Consider the following 24,068-nt stretch of genomic DNA (forward strand, 5'->3'; position numbering starts at 1 on the left):
TGCTCGGTCCAGGGGCTGGTCCAGAGGCCGCGGCCACACCCCCGGGTCGGAACCATGCCCGCGATCCTGCCCCTGGAACGCCCCGATGATGCGTCGGCCGAAACACCCCCCCAACAAGCCCCCCCCCCAAGGGAAACCCGGGACTTACGCGCGTCCTGGGGCTTTGCGCGCGCCAGCAGCCTATGCAACATAGGCTCGGAGCATGCAGGGGGGTACGCGCATATCTTATGCGTGTACCCCTTTGAAAATCTGCCCCACTGTAATATAAAAAATTATTAATATCTCACAAGAAAGTTCAATAGCTAAGTACTTTAAAAAAAAAATTATGAATCACTTGATTGTATATGTGGGGGTCCTTTACAAAGGATCTCTCATAATCTGATGTTACCCAAAAATAAAGTTTATATAGTTGACATGTTTCACATAGCTGCATCAGGATCGTTTAAATGTACCAAGCCACTGATATTTCTTTCACATTATAATTTAAAATCTTAACTGCCAAAGCAACTTAATGGTTCTCCATACAGAATCCTCACTATAGAACATTGCAAAATGTCCTTCAAGGCACTTTTTCATAGTCAAAAAATATCCCAGACATAATGATCTTCAAAAATATTAATAAAGACAGTTCAGACTGTTGATCGCTTTCTCACACAAACTATACTTAGCCTGCTGTAACACAGTGATGATTACTGTCCAGCGTCTCGAAAAAAAACACTGCTCCGTAGCGGGTATTATGGCCACAATGTAAGTTGTTTCTGGCACCTCCCCGATCATCATTCCGTACACGATGTAAACTAATCCAATGTCTCCCCGATCACTGTTCTATGGCAGAAATTATTTGGCAATGTGGGTTATCATTCAGTGTCTCCCAGGTCACCGTTCTTTTTTAATCCAGAGTCTTTGCTCGAAACTTCTTCAACAACAGCATTTTAAAAAATGCCATATTCTTACAAACTTATACACACATTTCTCCTCCTTGCCAAATATACATACTTACTTCTTCGCTGGTATTATATGTATCACACTGCCGCAAACTGGCACAAGTTGCTTATTCGGCATCTTCAAACATAGTGCCCTATTGCAACTGTGATTGCATTCAGTTCTTATATACAAAACCACTAACGTATGACCTAATAATGTCAGCATGCAAGCATCAGCACATTACAAAAGAGATAACCAATCAGTGTACATATTTATGAATCAGCTAATTTTCATAGCTCTGGAAAGAACATACTATGATTATTTGAATATAACAAAATCACAGATTATGAAAGTAATATATACATATTATTTTCAATTTTTCATGATTCACATAAGCAAGTTCCATTCTGTGCTGCTGTTTAACCCATTCAAGACTATTTAGTTTACACATCCATCTCTGCTCCATATGGCAAAGAGCCAGATCTAGATTACCTCCTCTGGGATGATAGACTAGTCCATCCAAAATAATATATTTCAATTCCTTAAACTCATGGTTATGTTTGCAAACAATGAGCAACCTTTGGTGCAGTCAGTTTTTTAAGCCATAGGCAACTGCAATGTTCAAATATTCAAATGTTAACAGATCTGAGGATTTTCCCTACATAAACTTCAGACAGGGCATGTGATGCAATAGCAATTTTGTTATCCATTCTAATTAAAGAAAACTTTAATATGGTATCTTTTGTTGTCAAAAGGATTAATGAACAAATCTGTTTTCTGCATGATTTCACAACAAAGACAATGTCCACACTTGAAATTGCCCACAACTTTATTTAGGGTCAAATCAGATTGACCCTAAATAACCCCTTTCCTCTATTTGTAAATAACTAAATCAAGGAAATTAATACTTAACAAATCAAACTGTAGGGTGAACTGAATATGTTCATTTCAACTATTAATGAAAAAAAGAGTGCAGTTCTTCAATAGTGCCACGCCACAGCATGAATATGTCGTCCATGTATCTTTTAGATAATCACAAATACAGAAGCAAACACCTCTCAAATAATCACTCTGATCAAAGCGAACTTAGAGAGGGAAATAGTATCTAAACTATTGTTACAAATACTACTAAAAGACTAGAGACAATATCATCAGCACATGCTCAAAGAAAATTTAATCTGCTGTCTCTCGCCCGTAATGGGCTGCAGGCAGTTTTTAGCCTTATGAGCAATATTTAATTGATCATTTATTGTCTCATGTCTCATCATATACCTAATACCCAACATCCACTTAACTCATTATTTATTAAACCACTAAAGTTTCTATTATTCAAGCATCTATTAAGCCACTGTGTATCAGCCTAATGTCAAACATTAGCAAAATGAATACTTAGCCAAATTGAAGATCACTCAACACCCAAACCCGACATGGGCTACGTTTCGACTGTAAAAAGTCTTCTTCAGGGGGAAAAAATCTTTATCCTTTTCTTAGTAATGGCAAAAATATCACAGATCCTAAAAACACATAAAAAATACACACACATGTTAAATAGAGATATAATCACCTCCAACCATCAGTTAAACACACCGAAAGAGTTCACTACAAAATTGAATGTCAATGCTGCAACACTGATAACTTATAACCATATACTCAAGTTCACACAAGTCTCAGAACCGACCAAAACAACAAATATCATACAGCTTACCGGGACAAGATCAAACATCTCTCAGATCTCGACATGGCGTTTAACGTCTGTCATCCACTCAAACACACCTATCAGATTTAAGCTCTTAGCGGGATACGTCACCGGAAGTTTGTAGTTCAATAGCACCATCACAAACTACTTGACCCATCATGCAGTCTGGCCACTCTTACGGAACACATCGTAGACACAATAAATTGCTAAACACTATCATTAATCCAACACCTACCTTGATATTTCTAAAAGACTGACCAGTCAATTTCTTTGTTCAAACCTTTGGGAATTGTGACACTATTATGTCACAGGGGCCGACCGTCGGTACCTGTGACATAGTGAGGGCAAAGGCGATCGGCGCCATTTTGAGTACTGGCATCGGCCGGCCGGCGTGCAGGAGGTCGCTCCCCCGACCCCCACTGGACTTTTGGCAAGTCTTGTGTGGGTCCGGAGGCCTCCCCAAGCTGGCCAAAAGTCCCTGTGGGTCCAACGGGGGTCCCGGAGCGACCTCCTGCACGCCGGCCATCCGATGCCAGTACTCAAAATGGCGCCGATAGCCTTTGCCCATACTATGTCACAGGGGCTACCGGTGCCATTGGTCAGCCCCTGTCACATGGTAGGAGCACAAGATGGCGCTGATGGCCATGTGACAGGGGCTGACCAATGGCACCGGTTGCCCCTGTGACAAAGGCTATCGGCGCCATGATGAAACCAGCACCGAGGGTGTGAGTGCAGGGGATGGCTCCCGGACCCCCCGCTGGACCACCAGGGAGTTTTGGTAAGTCTTGGGGGGTTCAGAAGGGTGGGGGGCTTCTTTAAATTTGCTTCTCTTCTCCATTGGACGGATTCTCTTGGCTTGACCTTGGACCGGCTTCTGACCATTCTCCCGGATTCACCACTGGACCGGCTTCCGATCATTCTCCTGGCTTGGACCATTGGACCGGCTTCTGACCATTCTCCTGGATTCACCTCTGGACCAGCTTCTGATCATTCTCCTGGCTTTGATCACTGGACTGGCTTCCGACTATTCTTCAGCCTCAACTCCTGGACTGACTAATGACCTGCTGGAGGCGCCAGCTGTCTGGATTCCACGACCTGCAGGAGGCGCCTGCATCCTGACCCATCTTCAGTCTTCGGCGACACACCTAAGTCCAAGCAGCCCGGGTCCCTACAGGCTCCTCCTGGGGGGACCGCGAGCTTCCAGTGGCGAAGTACCTATTCAACTACTGATACACCTGGCCTTGCCTTCCGACGGTAGGGTCCTAAGAGGGTTGATTCACTCCTAGATAGGGCTAACCCTACCTCGGACTAAGGGTCCACCTCCAGGTCCGTAAACCAAGTTTCATTGAAATGTAAGACATTTTATGTATTTTAAGAAACCAGGAGTTCCCATTTAAATTACTTGGATCTGTAGAACCCCTGAAGAAGGAAGAAAGTTTCCTTCTGAAATGTTTGCAATGTCTGTTACGGTCACAGTCGCGACGGTCACGACCCCGGCCCTTACCTCCTTGGTCCCGGTCCATCTCTGAAAGCCTGCGTCCTGTTTCGCGGCGTCCCCACGGGGGCACACCGCTGAGGAACCCTTCCTGGACACCGTATCCTTAGGCACGCGTGCGCAGGAGCCACGCTTATGAAGGCCTTTTCCCACCACTGAAGGCTCTGCCTTACCCCTGACGTCAGACGCTGCGGCCTATGTAAGGCCACCGCAGAGCCCAGAACTTTGCCTTGCAACGGGGTTCCTTGCGGTTCCCAGTTGCTCCGAGCCCCGGAGTGTGCTATTGCGTTAGCAGCTCCGTTCCTGCCTAAGACTTGCTACGCTTCTGTGTCCAAGTCCTGTCTTTGCTTTTGCTTGGTTCTAGAAACCTGTCCTGCTTCAGTTCCAGCTTGGTTCCAGTACCAGTCCTGCTTCAGTGCCTGCTTGGTTCCAGAGCCTGTCCTGCTTCAGTGCTTGCCTGCTTCCAGTAACCTGTCCCACTTTAGTTCCTGCTTGGATCCAGTACCTGTCCTGCTTCAGTTCCGGCCTGATTCCGTATCCCTGCCCGCCTGCTTCAGCTCCATCTTCCGTGATCTCCTAAGTCCCAGCGGCTGGGCTCCTACGGGCTCCTCCCGGGGGTGCTCCGACTTCCAGGGTGAATCCCCTAAGTCCTGAGCGGCTGGGCTCCTACGGGCCCCTCCCGGGGGAGCACCAGCTTCCTGGGTGAAGCTCACCGTCCATCGCCTGCCTGGTATCGGCCTCCCGGCCTGCCCCCAAGCTGAGACTATAGTCCATCTCTCCCCAGTCTCTCGCAGGCCGGCCCAAGGGTCCACTAAAACAGCTAATTCACAACAATGTCGGGCAAAGAAGAAAGTTGTTGAAAATATTTTGGTTATTAGACACACTTGTTCTTTCGCAGTGGAGCGATACCATTTTCCCAGTTGAACAAACACTCGGATAACTGCATTTCTTTAATATATCTTGAAGAGAGTTTTTAAATGCAGCAAAAATGTTAAAAAAAATTGAACACACACTGTTGATTATGAAAGACTGATGATTACAAAAATTTAGCACATTGATGGCAGTTGAAAGCACAAAGTCATTGTGCCACCCCGTGCTGTATGATAGTCATAAGTTAACACATTATTTACTCACTATAGTGCAACAATCTATGGCCAATCTATGTCCTTTTTATTATTATTATTATTATTATTATTATTGAAAATTAATAGACAGACATCAGATGTTGTGCATTGCTCTCTCTCTGGCATTAGACATATTTTTCTCTGATTTGATCAGTTTTTAGCCATAACCAGCCCATTTTGTTTTTCTAATTGTAAGTTTTTAGATAAAAATGCACTTGATTCTACTTAAGAATGAAGTCTAGCTGAGATACTGTATGATTGTGGGATGCTTTGTTGAGAGTTGTTGTTTTGCCACGTCCTGCATGATTAGATTTTTTATTTTTTATTTGTTTAACTTTAATTGGCTGCTTTCAAGCCAGAAAGGCCATGGAAAACAGTGTATAACATCTTAAAACATAATACAATCACAAAAACATAAAAAAATAAAACACACATCATACAACCTGAACACCAACCATCAACTTCCCTGCCAAGGATAAAGCCATGTTTTCAACTGAAGCACTGATTCCAAAGAACTAGAACCACTGTGAAAACATGCATGCCCTCACATGTACTCCCCTAATCTCCTTAAATATGGGGGGGACTTGAAGTAAGGCTCCCTGAAGCGACCTTAAAGCCCGACGAGGCTAATACCAGGCTAATTTCTATCTAAGATATTCAGGTCCAATTCCTCTCAATACCTTAAAAGCCCTGATCAAAATTTTAACATAAACCCTTGCCTCTATAGGTAGTACAATGCAGAGGTGACTTGCATAACCGGTGAAAAACTATTGCTTCTTGGAAGAGTTGAAAAATGCAGTGAAGAGGAAAATTCAAAGTCCCCGCCCCCCCCAAGTTCTTCCAGTAATTCCAGGAGCAAGAGTCTAACTTTAGAGCCCACAAATTGCATTTCTCTGTTAAACTGCTGCAAAATGAATTAGTCCCATCCACTGTGATAGCCACAGCACCTAGGGCGAAGACTAGCACTTGAGGCAATTTGGAAGTTCAACCATGTACAGGAGCTAGGAAACCTGCTGTGGCAGGAAATCTGGATAAAAATATTCCTGAGGATATTTCATTAAATGTTCGGAGCCCTTTTATTACTAGGCCTGAAGAAAAATAAAATCATATCATGCGTGAGATGCTGAGGAAACATTTTTAGCATTCCAATTAGAAAAAGCAATCTGCTTTCACGAAAATTATTAGTCTGGATGCAGGAAATGTTGATTTAATTATGAATAATGTTCCACAACAAAGATGAGGGACTTACTAGAATAAATTGAAACAAAATAATTTGTCTTCATTAATAGTGCAAAGATTTTCAAGGACCTGGGCAAGACCCCAATTTGTTTGCTTAAAACTTATTCTGGAAAAGATTGAAAAAAATGACAGAAAAGGAAGCAATACTGTTTCTATAGGTTTTCTTGCTTACGAGAAAAGAAGCTTCATAGTGTTAAGCCTAGAAAGAATGAGGGTAGCGGCTGTACTCGCTTTGAGGGAATTCCTCAGAAAGGGCTGGAGGAAGCCCAGATGAGAATGTTTCATAAAAGGACATTTGTTTTTTGCTAACCTTTTGTTTAAAATTGATCAAGCAAGATTCTCAGACACTTTAGAAGGATGAATGGGTTGCTGAGTTTTAGTTTTTTAATATACATAATTATTATTGTTGTTTAATGACAATGCCTAAAACAGTGACATTATAATGAAGGCTTCCATTTTTCTTTCTAGGGAGCCCAGTTTTATTACAATCTGCATTGACGTTGAAGTCTGAGTACAAAGTACACTTGGTCATCAGCCCTAATTCTCAAAGTGGACCTATGGACACACATTTGCATCTGACAGCAGGCATACATGTTCACGTGGACATTAATGTGTATAATATTGAAAAGTGTACAGACGTAAATGATTTCATCGTCCCAACTCCTTATTGTGTACATAAAGTGTGCATGAAATTGCTTTCACATGTGCTTTTATGCTTACATCCTAGGGTAATTTTTAAAAAGCCATTTAAAATCGTACTTTACATTCATAAATGCTTTTGAAAATTACCCCAAATCATATTCCTAGAGGTAGATATTCGATGATTAACATCTAAGTAACCCCTATATTTATTGACTTCAGACTGTCAGCCCTGATGCTGCCTTGGAGGAAGAAGGTCTCATGATTGGAGAGCATCAACCTGGTGCAGCAGGAAAGGATCCTGTAGCAAGGACCTGCTCTCCAGGTGATGCATTGTCTTTTCGAACCGAGGATATTTCCCCAAGACCTACTGCCCAGGAGGGAAGGGTTAGGTTGGACATCATAGTTGGTGATTCGATTATTAGGAATGTAGATAGCTGGGTTAAAAAATACCATTCTAGAAGCACAGTCCAGATGTATTCCACACAGAAGAAAAGGTGGAAAGAAGGCAAAATGATTACTGGTATGGTTAAAAGGGGAGGTGAAATAAGCTATTTTAGCCAAAAGATCTTCATTCAAAAATTGGAAGAAGGATCCAACAGAAGAAAATAGGATAATGCATAAACACTGGCAAGTTAAATGTAAGACATTGATAAGACAGGCTAAGAGAGAATTTGAAAAGAAGTTGGCCACAGAGGCAAAAACTCACAGTAAAAACCTTTTTAAATATATCCGAAGCAGAAAGCCTGTGAGGGAATGAGTTGGACCGTTAGATGATCGAGGGGTTAAAGGGCACCTAGAGAAGATAAGGCCATCACGGAAAGATTAAATGATTTCTTTGCTTCAGTGTTTACTGAAGAGGATGTTGGGGAGGTACCCGGACTGGAGAATGTTTACATGGGTAATGATTCAGATGGACTGAACCAAATCACGGGGAACCTAGAAGATGTGGTAGGCCTGATTGACAAACTGAAGAGTAGTAAATCACCTGGACCAGATGGTATATACCCCAGGGTTCTGAAGGAACTAAAAAATGAAATTTCAGACCTATTAGTAAAAATTTGTAACCTATCATTAAAATCACCCATTGTTCCTGAAGACTGGAGGATAGCTAATGTAACCCCAATATTTAAAAAGGGCTCCAGGGGTGATCCAGGAAACTACAGACCAGTTAGCCTGACTTCAGTGGCAGGAAAAATAGTGGAAAGTGTTCTAAACATTAAAATCACAGAAGATATAGAAAGACATGGTTTAATGGAATTAAGTCAGCATGGCTTAATCCAAGGCAAGTCTTGCCTCACAAATCTTCACTTTTTTGAAAGAGTTAATAAACATGTGGATAAAGGTGAACCGGTAGATGTAGTGTACTTGGATTTTCAGAATGCTTTTGACAAAGTTCCTCATGAGAGGCTTCTAGAAAAAGTAAAAAGTCATGGGATAGGTGGCGATGTCCTGAATAAATCTTTAGTTAGCCTACTATTGAGCAGATTTAACTTATCTGGCTAACACAACCAGATAAATTTGAATATTACTATTTATCTGGCTATCAGGCCCATACAGAACTCCGCTGGAGAGCCGGCACTCGGTGGTGAGCGCCCGCTCTCCCAATGCGCGCCCAGGCACCTCTCCTGGGCGCGCAATTCACTATTTAAATTAGGGCCTACGCTAATAAGAAGGCGCTAGGGACACAAGCGCATCCCTAGCGCCTCCTTATTGGCTGAAGCAGCGGCTGTCAGCGAGTCTGACAGCCGACGCTTAATTTTACCGGTGTCAATTGTCGAACCCGCTGACAGCCACGGGTTCAGAACATGGACGCCGGCAAAATTGAGCGTCCATTTTCCAACCCACGGGCAGAAATTTTTTTTTTTTTAGAAGATTTGTTTTTATTTTGGCTCCGACTTAATATCGCTGTGATATTAAATCAGAGGGTGTACAGAAAAGCAGTTTTTCTGCTTTTCTGTACACTTGCCCGGTGCCGTCTGAAATTAACTCCTGCCTTTGGCAAGAGTTAATTTCTGAGAGTTAACTGTGCGGCTTGGCCGCACATTTTGCTGTCTGTATTGCGGGTGACTACTTTATAGGCTCATCAACATGCATTTGCATGTGATGAGCACTATTAGTTTCGGGGGGGTTGCCCACGTGTTTTCCACGTGCTACTACCCCTTACTGTATAAGGGGTAATAATAGCTCGTCAAAAACGCGCCGCCAAATGGGGGCTAATGGTGCGCTCGGCCGAGCACAACGTTCTGTATTGGCCTGTATGTTACCTCCCTCCTGAAATACCCATAACCCTTTCACCAACCACTTATCTGGCTAAGTATCACTGAATATTGACCTCGCTGTTTATTTTCCAGTTAATAGATGACCTGAAATAAAGGGAAAGTTATTTAGGCGTTCATTTTCCAATTGTCTACTAGTTTTAAAGTATGCACGTGCTTCTACAACATGAACTTCATACTAATTTTCAAAGAGAAGTTATTCAGGTCATTTCTTTTTGAACATTAGCTTAGAGTAGGTGTGCTGAAATCACCCACATACTGTACACCTCCTATTTTGTGGGGACAGCTGAGAGGGATGAAATAGCACATATGTTTTGAAAATATCATAACTGCCTGCCAGTTCCCTAAGCTCGCCCCTGGGAATCCCTTCTCACATTCTGGCTAAATAAACATGCTCTGTGGTAGCCCAGGCATACTTTTAGCTGGCCGGAGAAAAGCAATTTGCAGACAAGGAAATTGAAGCACATTCATCTCTTTTAACATAGCTAGACTGCATTGATTTTTTTTGCTGGGGGGGGGGGGAGGTCTATCTTCTAAACTATATTAAAATTCTCAGGTAATGTATGTGATCTGCTGATTGTAATATCCTTGCTATACTGCAGTTTGATGCAGTAACAAGTAAGGTAAGGTAATGAGATGCAAATCCCTGCCATGCTAAAATAGCTGCATTAAACTGAATCCAGCACTTTGATATGTGTGGCTCCCTGAAGTCCTTGCTAAATGACCCAGAGTAATGGGCCCAGTTAGCATGGGGGGTCAGGGCCGGTGCTAGGCTTTTCGCTGCCCTGGGCGAACAATGATTTTGCTGCCCCCATCCCCTGCCCAATTCTGTTTTCTAATACTTAAGTTTAACCATTTTTCCAATAACCAAAATACAATAGAAACAGATAATAAACAAGAGATCATTACTTTTTTTTTTTTTTTTTAAGAAAAATCTGTTTTGTTAGAAAGAACTTAAAATGAAACAGCAATAGCTTAGAACATAATGTGTCCTGTTACATACCATGCTGTAACTCCAGAGCACATCCTCCCAACCTGCAAAAACCCCAACTCCACCTCTCTCCCTTCTCTTGTTTGCAGAAAATCATGAGTGGGATAGAACAGGTAAGGAATGAATGGTCATTTACCCTTTCAAATAGAACTAAGACTTGGAGACACTCCAGGAATCTAACAACACACAGGTTTCAATACAAATCAGAAAAAGCACAATGCAGGTCTTACTAAGAGCATTAACAATAAATATGAGTGATTAAGATCATAACCCAACATACTGTACCCTGGCTTCTTGTCAATGCATGTGCAAGACAAACCCAATATAAATCCTGCACCTGGAGTTCTGTAAATAGATATGCAGACCCCTCTCCCCCCTTTCTACACTTCCAGCAAGGGGGCAGTGCAGAATATTTCCCCATACAAAAGAAGCATTCAAATTCTGGTGTCGTCTAAGTAACAGTAACTACCAGCACATTGTGAAATAATCCTGCAAAAAGAAGAAAAAAACAAACACTCAGGATGACATAGGTAGCAAATCTGAAACCTGCCATACCATAGCAATACTAACTTTCAGAATTCACACAGAAACAACTCTACCAGCACTGCAAAGATTACACCAAGTTGTCTAACAAAAATGCACCTCCTGTTAGGAAAACACAATGAAAAAGACTGCTACAGACCCCTATGCACTTGACTAGCAGAATACTTCAGCTCACCTCGATCATACCAAATACAGAATAGTTGCCCACAAATTAAAGTTACCTCCTCACATCCAAACAGCCAGCCTCCAGCACATTCAGTGGGAGCTATTCATTTATTTATTTATTTTTGTAAATTTAACCTTTATTAGGTTTTTACCAATTTACAAAGCATATAAACTTTGTTAATGAAACATAGTGTATCATGTCTGAGTTAACAGAAAAAACTTCCTTCAAGCATATTACATCTTGTTCAAAAACATTTACTACTACACATTATAAAAATTCCCAGACAACTTACAACTTATTAGACCCCAAATAGGGAGGTGATGTTACTGCAGATTTAAGGAGTTACATAAATGAAAATGTTTTACTCCGAAATTAGGCGACCAGATCATGCAGCATTTATATTTAAGGATTGTATATGACATGTTATATGAGAAATGTCAATATAAGACTGTGTGTGCCTTCATGCAATGCTAGAAAAATACTTTAGCTATCGTGTCTGTGAGCCATTAATTTGGACTTCAAAAATCATTAGGTACCAGGTCTTTTATGACTCTGTGTTACTTAATGTCCACTTCCACATTGAAAGAATATTGCATCAAAAGTGGCCAAAGAATAAAGCCTTTGATATCACTTATCTTGCATAGTTCTGTGGTCAATCAGGACTCGTGGAACACTGTATATCTCTACAGAGAACATAGTGAAGACATCCTTTAGTTATTGAAAGAATTTTTCACTTAACTGGGTCACTTAACAGTAGGACTTGATACATATGTATAGCGGCGGCAAATTCCATGCAGAATTAATTTCTTTATCGGATGTAGACTGTTGTGCTGTCGCTGCGGTCTAAGAGGCTCCGTGTACTGATAATGGCTGCTCTCGGCGGCAGGATAGCTGCTCCTTTTATTGGCACAACAGTCCACATCCGATAAAGAAAATTCTGCATGGAATTTGCCGCCGCTATACGGCGTAGGGGAACGAGTGGGAGAATGAAGAGGAAAGAGGGCGGTTCCCAGGATTAAGAAAGAAGAAATCCAAGATCAAGAGATGGAAGGAGGGAAGATTCATTTCCTTCCCTACACCAAACCCTTCTCTCACTAACTCCTTGCACCTCCAAACCCCTCTCTGATCCTGTCATTGTCCACATCCTATCCAATCCTTACACCGTATACCCTCTTCAATATCCTTACTCTGTTTGTACTCACTGGCATCCCCTCATTCACTCTCTATACTCACTCCAATCACCTCACTCTCTCCCTCACTTTCTTCTAGCAATCTCTACCATTACCTTGTGACCCCCACCGTCCCCATCTCCCACAATCCCTCAGTCACTTTCTTCTCTCACATACTAGAGATGTGCATTCATTTAAAACAAAAGTGCAAAATGTAATGAATAAGACTAATTTGTTTCATTCAGAGGGGGCCCAAACTGAATTGGGACCCCCCAAATTAAACAAACCTTATTCATTCATTTTCTTTTAAACTAATGCTTCTGGAATAGATCTAGGACTGAAGCCAGGGCCTCGCTAGGGCACCGGCTGAGGCCCAAAGCAGGAGCTGTGGCCTATGCCCAAACATGACTCTGGCACCTCGGCCTAGACCCAAAGCCAGGGCCTGGCCTAAGGCCTAGGCCAAGGCCCAAAGAAAGGCTGCAGCCTAGGCCTCAGTGAGACACAGGAGTCTCGGCAGAGGCACTGGCCAATGCTGGGGCCTTAACTACGACCCCCGAAAGTTTAAAAACACAACTTACCTGATCTGTCAAGTATCTAACGAAGGACAGGTCCTGATGCCAGGGCTTTGGCCCGTTCACAGGCCCAACATTTCAACCCAACCTGAAGGCCTGGTTCAATGCCAGGGCCTCAGCTTGGACCCAGGCTCAATGCCATGACCTGACCTGGAGGCTGGGTCCCAATGCCTGGGCCTTAGCCTAGGCTGGAGCCCAGGCCCAATGCAACGACTCGACTCAGAGACCTGGTTCTGGTGCCAGGGTCTTGGCCAGAATCCAGGTCAGACGCTGTGAACCAACCCAGAGGCTGCGTCATGACACCTGGGCCACAGCCTAGGACAGAGCCCGAGCCCAGTCCCAACGCCGCAACCCAATCCAGCGGCCAGGTCTTGGCGCCTGGGCCTCAGCCTGGACCTAGGCCCAATGATGTGACACAATTCGGAGGCCAGGTCCTGATGCCTGGACATCGGTCTTGGCCGAGCAGATTTTAAAAGCCACCTATGTACGCATGTATTTCCTGCTACATGCACAAATGAAAAAGTTCAAAAAAAGGGTGGAGCATGGGTGTGGTCTGGGTGGGGCATTGCAAGCCATAGGCATTCCAGGACTTTAACCAGTATTTGCATGCACAAGCACTTGCTGGGGTCTCTGTCACATAACTTTACTATTGCTATGGATCGCTTGTAAGTAATAAAACAAAACTATTTAGGCTAGCAAGTGGGATTTTAAGGGTTGGGGCTAACAGTGGGAAAGAGAGGATAATAAACTAAGGGGCTTTGGAAGTCCTATCCCTTAACTGGGTGAACTGGGAACGAACTAGAAAAACTAGCTATGGTGTCAGCGCGCGTCCCTTGTAAAATTCCCTCATTTATGCAGTAGAGGCAGCATTTGTGCACACATACTTTGATCCATTTAAAATTGAGCACACATGTATGTCCTTACAGTCTATTTATAAAATACAGGTATATACATGTGTATGCTGTAAAATGGAAGCGTCTCTGGATGCAGGTTGACAGGTGCACCCATGCGCCTGTTTAAAAGTTACTGTCTTAAAGGTAGATATTAAGACCCATGCGCGGGCATCTATGTGCGCGCGGTTCCCTGTGCGTACACATGGATGCGGTGATTTTACAACATGCACACATTGATATGCACATGTTATAAAATCCGATACCCACGCACTCATGCATGCCCAATTTTATATGGGGTTCGCATCTGTGCACAAGTGCTGTCTTGCGCACATAAGTGGGGGGGTTATTTAGTAGATGTGCACGGTGACAGAATAGGCCTTTTCCCCAGTTCCCTCCCAGTCCGGTCTAGTAAAGGAGCGGCCATACGGCCGGCGCCATTTTTGTCGCTGGCCGTATAGCCATATTGCCGTAATGCAAAATGGCGCCGGCCATATGGCCGGCGCCATTTTGCATTACGGTAACACGATTCGAGTGCAGGAGGTCGTTCCCGGACCCCCGCTGGACTTTTGGCAAGTCTTGTGGGGGTCAGGAGGCCCCCCAAGCTGGCCAAAAGTCCCTGGGGGTCCAGCGGGGGTTCGGGAGCGATCTCCTACGCTCGTGACGTCGGGGGACAGGAACCAAAATGGCGCCGGCGCTACCTTTGCCCTGTCATATGACAGGGCAAAGGTAGCGCCGGTGCCATTCCTATCAACGCACCGTGGCCCGAGAGTGGAACATCACCCCGGGACCCCCCCACTGGACCCCAGGTAATTTAAGACATTTTGGGGGGGTTCGGGAGGGTGGGGGATTTATTTTAAAGGGTCAGGGTGGGTTTTAGGGTTGTTTTAGTGTGCTGGTTTTCCCGCCCTCCCCCGATTTACGATTTACACGATATTTAAAAAAACAAAACTGCGACGATCCGATTCCCTCCCCCCCCCCAGCCGAAATCGATCGTTAAGACGATCAATCACACGATTCACATCTCTAATTAATATATGGTTATTTAAGAAAGCTTTTAGTAAATGTGTAACTAGGTTAAGGGAGTTTTCTGAAAAGCAAATGTATGAAGCATTGTAGGAGGCTTATTGATGGATGTGTTTTTCTAAGTTTTTTTTTCTGGTTTTTATGTGTTATTGCTGTGTATTTTATTGACAATGTGTATTTATCATATATCACCTAGGGCAACATGCTGTTTGTGCAAAAACTACATATAAAGAAAGATAGATAAATAAATAAAAGGGATTGTAGTGATCATGCTTGATATGAAGGAGAGAAATTCAGGTTAGGGTAGAGGAGGTGATCTAGGAGATGGGCAGGGAATCTTAGAGTAAGGTAATGGAAAAGGGATCTCAGGGAAGAGACATAGATGGATAGGGAATATAGAGGGAAGGAGATGGGGATGAGGAAGAAGAAGGAATTATTTGACAGAGGTAAGAAAGGATGGGAGAATCAAGAAGCAGTGGAAGAAGGGAAGAGAAGAGCAACAGGAACAGGGAGGGAAAGGAGAAAGAAAGGATCCTGGACTGAGAATGTGAAATTTGGTATCAGGAGAGGGCAGAATGGTACATTCACACCTTTCATTTATACACTCCCACATCCCCTCCAATCCCCTCACACTCCACAAACCCTTCAATTCCCTCACTCACAGCCCACCCCCTCCAAACTACTTCATCTCTTCCCATTCCTTTCCACCAATCCCTACATTCTCCCCACCCCACCCCCCACCCCCATCCACCCCACCAATCTTCTCACTTTCTCCCCTGCATTCTCCAATCCCAACTTGTTTTTAGAGAAGGAGAGTGGCAGTGTGACACCTCCTCCTGGGTCGTCCTCCTCCTCTGCTCTCCAGGTCCAGTTTCAACCATGCAATTCAATGCCCGGTCGGGGCCCCTGGGTTATTAGAAGAGGAGGAAGTGGAGGAGGGTGCAGCCCGAGGCATCACACTGCCAATATCCTCCTCCTAACAGCAAGCTTGAATCGAGATGGGGTGGGGGGAAAAGAGATGTGTTGGCTGCTTCTGCCATTTAGCTTCCAGCTGACCCCCAATATCCCAGACAGATTCTCCTGGGAGCAGGGAATTCTGTAAGCAGGGATGGATTTTGCAGCCCTTATCACATCTACAGAATCACAGGAGACATTGTCCCTGTCTGCATATACTGAAACTTGTTCTCATGTTACTATTAGGAATTCATAAATAGTGGTTTTCTATCAAGCAATGCTTTTTCCTTAAGAAAAGACGTACTGGTCCTTTAAACACTTAACTCAAACCTGTGCCAAGAAAGTCTGTTGGCATAAAAGTTCAGTATCATTGCATAGTTGATTGATTTTCCAAGGAAGGATTCTATTATATAGCCTAGCTATGAACAAATTTAATATGAACAGATCTTGGGCAGTGCCGTGTGTCCTCTGAATGTTACTGCTTACAGATATACAGAAAGCCTGAGCTATATGGAAAGCTAATTTTGCTCAGAATCAGACTGGTCAGAAATGGAATTTGAATAGGATCTGATCCAATGATCTGTAGCAAGAATTGCTGAAAGTTATTAAAAAAAAAAAAAATCAATTTCAAAACAATTGGTTTTGGAGTGAATTTTCAAAGGAATTATGTGCATACAATTAGTATATAAGCACATATATGTACTCATGTAAATGCTATTTTAGAAACATCAAAATTATGCACTTATTTATGGTTTCACAAGCACATTTACCTGTGCAACACGGGTGCTATAGGGACATTCTGGGGTGAGGCCAAGAGGTACAAGTATAAGTTGCTATTTTATAAAAGATTTATGTGAATGTATTAGGCAACGTATGGTGCTAATTATCTTGCGCAATTCATATCAGACTCATCCATTGTCTGCTATTATTCAGTGGGAGGTCTGGGTGATCCTGGCGGGGGGGGGGGGGGGGGGGGGGAATTCAGGTGAAGAGCTAGGAGGGTCTGGATGACCTGGATGGAGAAGGCTGGGTGAACTGGCGATTTCAATTACTCATGCACATTTTTTAAATATACTGACTCCTGTGTATAAATCAGCATTTTATGTAAGCAAGTTCTTTTTTTTTTTTTTTTACACATAAAATATGTGCACATATGTATATAAAATAGGTAGGAAAAGTAAGTGCTTTCAGTGGTTTGCAGGTATTCACGTGTAAGCAAGCATACGCATATTTTATAATCTGTGATAACCAGATACACAGGTTATAAAATACTGTAGTAGATCTCCATGCAACCATATGCACTCTTATATGGGGCTGCACGGAATTCTTTGAAAGTTACCCTCATTCCTGCTACACAGTCTAGTGAGATATTTTCAATTTTTTTTTCAGAAGAGAAAAAGAATTAGGTACAGATTTAAGGAAAAAAAAAAACAACAACTTTCAGACTACACAATGCATCTTTTTAACCTGAGGGAAATCATCATGACAAATCACATAAAAAGGCAAAACTAGACACATATTGATTCTTCATGCTGTGGCTGATTTTACTTAGGTCCTTATTTTCAATACCAGGTATAAATGTGTAAAAGCTTTTCCACTGTGACTACATCTCTAGTTGCAGCCAGAATAATGGGAATAGATAGACACACTTCAAAGCGCCATGTGAAGAGTAGAGAACTGTTCTGTACAATGTAACTGCAGCAACAGTGAAACGCTTGATAGTAGCACAGATCCTTTCATCTAATACCTTATGTGATTGAAGTACGGTATTTACAGACTATAACTGCACTCTACGAAAGCCATAGGAGAATAGACAGATGGAAGGAAGGGTTGAAGACATCTTCCGAGTGCAGTTCTGGCTGCCTGCCATTCCTCTGAAAGGGAGCTGACAATACTACTATTATCACAGACTCTTTTTACAGTCTTAAATAATCTGTGGAAAGGATTCTTAATTAGTTTATATTATTAAGTCCTCAGTATACAGTTTACTTTGCAGCTTGTTATGTGCAAAATTAAATCATTTATTTGCCTAGAGGGAAGTTTCTCTGTAGTTCATAATTACAACCAGTTAAAATCAATCTAACATTTTTTTTTCTTAATTGGAAGCCTATTATATCTATTTAAGCTCTTTCCTCAGTTAAGAAAACTGTGACATGCAGAAGAATCAAATGCACAAAAAGCAAATATCCTGGGTTTTTTATTTTGTTCTTTTACTACCCAAGGTACCATATGATTTAAAGTGTCAAACGTGTGCTTTCCTTTCGGTATACAAACATATTGTAGCCAAGCAATTCATACTATGGACCAAATAGTGAATAGTCATAATCTATGCTCCTTCGGTGGAGGAATAGCCAGGGATGGATTTACCAGGGACGTATTTACCAGGGACACCTATTTTAAAATGGCCCGGTGATGCGCATAAAACCCCAGGATGCGTCTAAGTCCCGGGGCTTCGGGAAAGGGGCAGGGCGGTCCGGGGGCAGGGGGGAGCTAGAGGTCCCAGGCACAGCGGCCATTTGCTGCTGGGCCGAGGGATCGCGGGCTGGCAGGGTGCCGGCATGCACAACCTGTGCCTGCCCCAAGGCAGCCGCAAACAGTAAGTTAAAGAAATGGGGGGTTTAGAATAGGGCTAGGGGGTGGGAAGGTTAGGGGAAGGGATAGGAAGGATAGGGTAGGGGGAAGGGAAGTTCCCTCACAGGTCACTCCTAAATTGGAGTGGCCTGAGAGGGAACTGGTGAAGGCCGCGGGCATCGGCACACTCAAGATGCACTAGTGTGCACCCCTTCCACGCGCCGACCCCCGATGTTTTATAACATGCGCAAACCTGCGCGCGCATGTTATTAAAGCGGGCATCCATGTGTGCGTGCCGGGTAGTGCGCGCACATTGATGCCCGCGCGTATCTTTTAAAATGTACCCCTAAATGTGGATATCCTGAAAACTAAACCTGTTATGGTACTCACTGGGAACCCCTGACCTAGAGGTTGACTACAGGAGCGTTAGAAATTGATCTGAGGAAGCAAGTAGCCTGCTTTTAAGGATGCTGCAGAATATGAGCAGTGGGCAGGAAAGGAAAGGATGAAAATAGGGAACATGATAGAAACCATCCATGATACCTCAGGAACTGCAGTTTTTGGATCAGCTATATGATTTTGTGGTCCATGTGCTTTCAAGACCACAAATACCTTTCTTGATAGCTCATGTTCTAAAAAAATATCACAACACAGAAAGTTCCCCATTTTCTTCCGGGACCAATATTCCTTTGAGAACGCTTCCTTACATTTAGAAAAATTAAGCCTTGAAAAAATAATAATAATAAAAAATACAAATTTAAATTGTTTATTCTCTGGCCTTGAGTCTTCCTAAATCCAGTACTTTTCCAATGTAAATACACATATTTAAAGCACATTAGATTGGAGTCTCTGAGTAGAGAAACATTGGTTTAAAAGAGCATAAAAAGTTGAAGTCCACAGAAACAGAAAATGGTTGTTCAGAAAGGTGTTTTATTCATTAATGGTAGATAGCATCTTAATGAATCATGTTCACGGTTCCCCCACACGGACCGTGTTTCGTTGGACTGTGTCGGGAGGGACCAGACCTATAAACAGGAACAAAAACAACAGTTCATCAGAATGGACCAAAAATATGGCAAAACAAATGATCACGCCTCAGCGAAAGGTCAAAATAATTACATTTAAATAGTTAACATTCAAAATCAGAACAACCATGGAAAAGATGTGAACAACACACCAGATAAACTTCGATCCTGGCTGGAACAAATCCATTATGAAGTGTTATAGAGAACACTAATAATGAAAGCAGAAGCAGAAGAAAAGGAGAAAAGAAAATAACCAGTACTTCAACGACAGAATTCAAAGGCAAACTCAAGAAAAAGATACAAGCAGTCCCGTACATATACATACATTTAAATGACAAAAATCAAAAGCAAACACTAGAAAATATAATACAAGCGGTCCCATGCAAATACATATATATATGGACAAAACATGAAAAAAGTTACAGTACAGTAGAAAGAGAAAATATTACATTTTTAATAACGTAAAATTTAAAAATGAAAAATAAATAAATACCACAGTATTGTGGATACAGGGGCTTATTGATAAGATAAAGGCACATCTTACTTTCAAAATGACTTTGATGGAAAACTGAAAGAAAACAGGGGATGACAAGAGCCCAACAAATATTGCATTACTATAGGAAACGCAGACACACAGTACAAAATGACAGCGAAAACATTACGGAACAGTAAAAGGGTTAACAGTCCGGAGGGCTGAAGGGCATGCAAGCAAATACAGGAGCCTAAAAGTTAGGCTCCTAAGGAGCACCCTAGAGAGAGAGAGGGGGGAGCATGTGTATGTGGAGGGGGGGGGGGGGGGGAATAGAAGGGACTGAGCCTAGAGGTGGAAGGGAGAGATAGTGGCAGGAGGAAGAATTGGGGCCTGAGAGGGCAAAGTGAAAGGAGACTGGGTGGGGAGCAGGGAGAGAGTGGAAGAGACACTCTTACAGTGAACGTCTAGGGAAATTCTGCTCAAAAAGATCTAAAACTCTGCATCTTTAAGTAATAACTTTTTTCTGTATTACATTTTAAATTAATTACTTAAAGACTGTCGTGTATATTGTGATATTTTGTCCCAATATAAAGTATGCAGAATTTTGTAGATTTTTTTTAGGTTTTATGTGAAGAATTTTCATTTTTTTTTTGCACAGAATTCCCCAAGGAATAACCTGAGGAACTGATTGTATACAGTTTCACTTACAACCTGTGTTCTGGGACCGGCGTTTGGTAGGTCATATTGCCAATAAGACCATGGTTAGTGCTTGGAGTAAAATTTTGCAAGTCTAAGGTACTCTTTTCCCAGCCTTCTCAATTGCCTCTGGGCCTTGCTTTAATTTCTTCTTCTTTAAGGTACACAATACAACATACTTTGAAACAAACAACACACTTTTAACAATTTATCAAATTGTTCACAAACAGTATTGTATTTAATATTCAAACTGTGACATCCTTTGAGGCTCAAAAACATCAAAAACATTCTCAATTCCCTACAGATTATCTCTAGCCATTTGCTGAAACATATACATTTCTTCAATGTTTTAACTCTGCAAACAGAAACAGCCTACATGGTGGATACAATTCCCCACATCACAAAATTATCTAGCGCCATGGCTCCATTCAAGCTACTTACAGACAGAACCATAGGCGTAGGTTTTAAAAGATGCACACGCACATCCATGTACAAGCGGTTCCGGGTGTGCGCCGATGGACGTGCCAATTTTATAACATGTGCGCACCGGCACACTCTCCAATTAAGGAGTGGACTGGGAGGGAATTTCCATACCCCCCTACATAAACCCCCTCTCTCTTCCCCTCTCTTTCCCAACCCCTAAACCCGTCCCAGTGACTTACATTTTTTTTGTTTTACTACTTACTGCTTCCCTGGAGCAGAAATAGTTTGTGCGTGCCGGCCGACTGCTGGTGTGTGCTTCCCCGGGACAGCAGCTAATGGCCACTGTCCAGGCCCGCTGCCGTCCTGCCCCATCCCTCTCCGCCTTCCGGCCTGCCCCTTTTTCAGGGCCTGGCACTTGTGCACGTATCACCACTTACGCGTGTGGCCAGGTCCTTTTGAAAATGTGTGCGGCGCGCACAGGGCCAGACCATATGCGTAAGTGGCGATTGTTACGCACATGGTCAATTTTAAAATTCAGTCGGTAATGTTCAAATCTTGAAGAATATGATTGATCAGATACACAATATTAAGAGGAAAAATACCCAGACGCCTCTGCTGTACTGTGGCCTGTCAGAGGTGAATGAACTCTGAGTGTCTTTCTGGGCATGACTTGCAGAATATCCCTGAGATCGACCTACTGGCAGGCTCTATAATTACAGGCCAGAAAGGCATCAATGACAATATCTGCACCACAATACAGGGAAACTTGTTTTGCAGGAACCAGGATGCAGGCTTTTGTCTTGCAGATGCCTATTTCAACTGACAGGAGCCAGGTAAATGAAGATGCCCCTGAGGGTGCAGCTTTAATTAAATCCTGGTGCCACAAAAACGGAATTCATGCTGAGCTTCTATTCAAAAACCAGACTTGTTACCTGTTTATACAACAAAGAATATCAAGAGAAGAACAGAAGAACAAAAGCCAGCAAAGCCATGATTGATAAAGGAACTTTTTTATGGTGGGAGGATATACAGGTTTAGTTGGTTAGGAATTCTCAGAATGGGGGGAGTGATCCTCACAAGCATTTTCTATACAGGATAGATTGTCATGACAACAGCATAAGGTATTTTTTGTAAGGAAGTCTTTGGGCAGTTACGTCATTCATTCTGGAAGCTTCGGGAATGTTGTATTTTGATTATATAAGTCAGGGCATGTCAGAGATTCACGGAGATGCTAGTTATTACAGATAGAGGGCAGATTGCATCTCACAAGAACACTTGTCTTTGACTCTTCTTTAAAAAGCCAAATAAAATAAATTTTAAACCTCTTGCTGATTGGAAGTGTTCTTGTTGCCCTGGCTTTGAGTCCAAAAATTATACATTTTGGCACCCCAGATGGGACTCTAATAGCTGTTGTTATTATAATTATTAATTATTAATAAGCTGTAGTATTACTTTTGGTGGACAAAAGTCTACTAGGTTCTTGAATGGGTAATTTGGCTTTCCGTTCAAAGATAGTGAGTTGCCCACATGAGTGGAGGGTTTTCCCGGAGAATTATGAGTTCAGAGCGGCTGTGGAATGAAGTTGGATCCATTTTGTGCGTAAGTAACGAGAAAAAAAAAAAAAAAAAAAGGAAAAATCTGTAAGTATCAATGTTTTTATTTTATTTGTTGTACAGTGTATATAGATTGTGTGTTACATCGGGATAGAATACTTTTTGCAAAATGTTCTTTAATATATGTTAGGGAGACAGGTACAGGAGTTGCTGCTTTGATTGCAATCCAAATTAAGTTATGCTTTCTTCAGAATGAACAGTTGAAAAAAACAGAGGGGTAGCCAGCACTAGTCAGTCTGTGGTCTTTTGTCCTCAAACCACATGGCATCTGGCTCAGTAGCAGTTTCAGTAACACCTGGGAGGTAGCTTCAAAAGGAGGAAGAGGGAATAAGTTAAATTTGGTAAGTTATAATTAGTATGAGAAGGAGTTTTTGTTTAGTGGATTATTCCCCAAAAGTTTGGTTGTTGTTCTTACAGGAAGGTGCTAACGGCTTTAATCTTTTACAGCAGGTTACATGTGGTTAATTTCTTTCTTTGCCTTCTTTGATTAGCTTTAACAAGGAAGCCTATTTTTTGTCTGTGTGCATCTATTTATATAAGTTAAGATTTTGTGTACGTATCACCACTTACGCGTGTGGCCAGGTCCTTTTGAAAATGTGTGCGGCGCGCACAGGGCCAGACCATATGCGTAAGTGGCGATTGTTACGCACATGGTCAATTTTAAAATTCAGTCGGTAATGTTCAAATCTTGAAGAATATGATTGATCAGATACACAATATTAAGAGGAAAAATACCCAGACGCCTCTGCTGTACTGTGGCCTGTCAGAGGTGAATGAACTCTGAGTGTCTTTCTGGGCATGACTTGCAGAATATCCCTGAGATCGACCTACTGGCAGGCTCTATAATTACAGGCCAGAAAGGCATCAATGACAATATCTGCACCACAATACAGGGAAACTTGTTTTGCAGGAACCAGGATGCAGGCTTTTGTCTTGCAGATGCCTATTTCAACTGACAGGAGCCAGGTAAATGAAGATGCCCCTGAGGGTGCAGCTTTAATTAAATCCTGGTGCCACAAAACAGAATTCATGCTGAGCTTCTATTCAAAAACCAGACTTGTTACCTGTTTATACAACAAAGAATATCAAGAGAAGAACAGAAGAACAAAAGCCAGCAAAGCCATGATTGATAAAGGAACTTTTTTATGGTGGGAGGATATACAGGTTTAGTTGGTTAGGAATTCTCAGAATGGGGGGAGTGATCCTCACAAGCATTTTCTATACAGGATAGATTGTCATGACAACAGCATAAGGTATTTTTTGTAAGGAAGTCTTTGGGCAGTTACGTCATTCATTCTGGAAGCTTCGGGAATGTTGTATTTTGATTATATAAGTCAGGGCATGTCAGAGATTCACGGAGATGCTAGTTATTACAGATAGAGGGCAGATTGCATCTCACAAGAACACTTGTCTTTGACTCTTCTTTAAAAAGCCAAATAAAATAAATTTTAAACCTCTTGCTGATTGGAAGTGTTCTTGTTGCCCTGGCTTTGAGTCCAAAAATTATACATTTTGGCACCCCAGATGGGACTCTAATAGCTGTTGTTATTATAATTATTAA

This window comes from Rhinatrema bivittatum, chromosome 2 (assembly GCF_901001135.1).
Source record: "Rhinatrema bivittatum chromosome 2, aRhiBiv1.1, whole genome shotgun sequence".
NCBI classification, from domain to species: domain Eukaryota; kingdom Metazoa; phylum Chordata; class Amphibia; order Gymnophiona; family Rhinatrematidae; genus Rhinatrema; species Rhinatrema bivittatum.